This window comes from Neopelma chrysocephalum, unplaced genomic scaffold, assembly GCF_003984885.1.
Source record: "Neopelma chrysocephalum unplaced genomic scaffold, ASM398488v2 Primary Assembly neopelma1_69349, whole genome shotgun sequence".
Lineage (NCBI taxonomy): Eukaryota > Metazoa > Chordata > Aves > Passeriformes > Pipridae > Neopelma > Neopelma chrysocephalum.
The window spans coordinates 1-768 of record NW_020908244.1 but is presented as its reverse complement, the minus strand read 5'-3'; the positions used below and the strand labels follow the sequence as shown (position 1 = coordinate 768).

At 54.6% G+C, this 768-nt stretch overlaps 1 long non-coding RNA gene across 1 annotated transcript; it reads left to right on the top strand.

Annotated features, from left to right (window-relative positions):
- Window positions 1-228: 228 nt before the first annotated feature.
- Window positions 229-619, top strand: LOC113979299. The gene is made up of 3 exons (XR_003537829.1): window positions 229-274; window positions 362-433; window positions 533-619. It is a non-coding gene; the product is annotated as an uncharacterized LOC113979299 (long non-coding RNA).
- Window positions 620-768: the final 149 nt, after the last annotated feature.

Here is a 768-nt window from a genome sequence, read left to right as displayed (position 1 = left end):
ATGTTGCACAGGGCCTGGAAAGACTGTGGAGAGCAGCCAGGAGCCAGCCCAGAGCTGCCCAAGCCCCTCTGCAGCTCTGGCCATGTCCACTGACATCTGGCCCCCACGGTGCTCCCCGAGCCCCTGCAGTGCCACAGTTCTCTGAGGCAGGAGGGGATCCCAGCATGCAATGGAAACGGTTCCCATCTCTGTTGGCTTCTAGGTGGGGGTGCTGGGAATGTTTCTCCTTTAAATTGGCTGCGTGAAGTTTTGAAGCCATTAAGGCCTCCGGCAGGTAAGTCTCAATATCCACTAAAAGAATAATAATTGACCACATGGCGAGAGCCAGGTGACAGAAGCTTCTCTGGCTGTTGAGTTACAGGGGTGTCTGCAGGGACGACGTTTCCAGGTCCTATGCTGGTTCCTCCACACGAGCCCAACTCACATGGCAGGGGTGAGTAGTCTGTCCCTGCTGACCTCACAGGCTGAGCTCTGGTTTTCTGTAATATGTTCATTTCAAATGGAACTACCTTCCATTCGGGTCCTCCCAAAGGCAAGAACCAACCTCCAGGAGAGAAAAAGTCCCTTTATTCAAATGAAGTTCTGAAAGAAATCATGAAGGAACTGCAGAGAGGGCACAGTAGGTCTGCTTCCCCTCATCCTGAGCCGTGAGACTCATCAGCTGGGGGCTTTAGATCCATGTGTGGACAGGCAGTGGCTGCGCAGCAGACAGGGCCTCACATGTCTCCTGAGAGGGCCTGACTCCGTCCCCTTGGGCTGTGGGAGCTG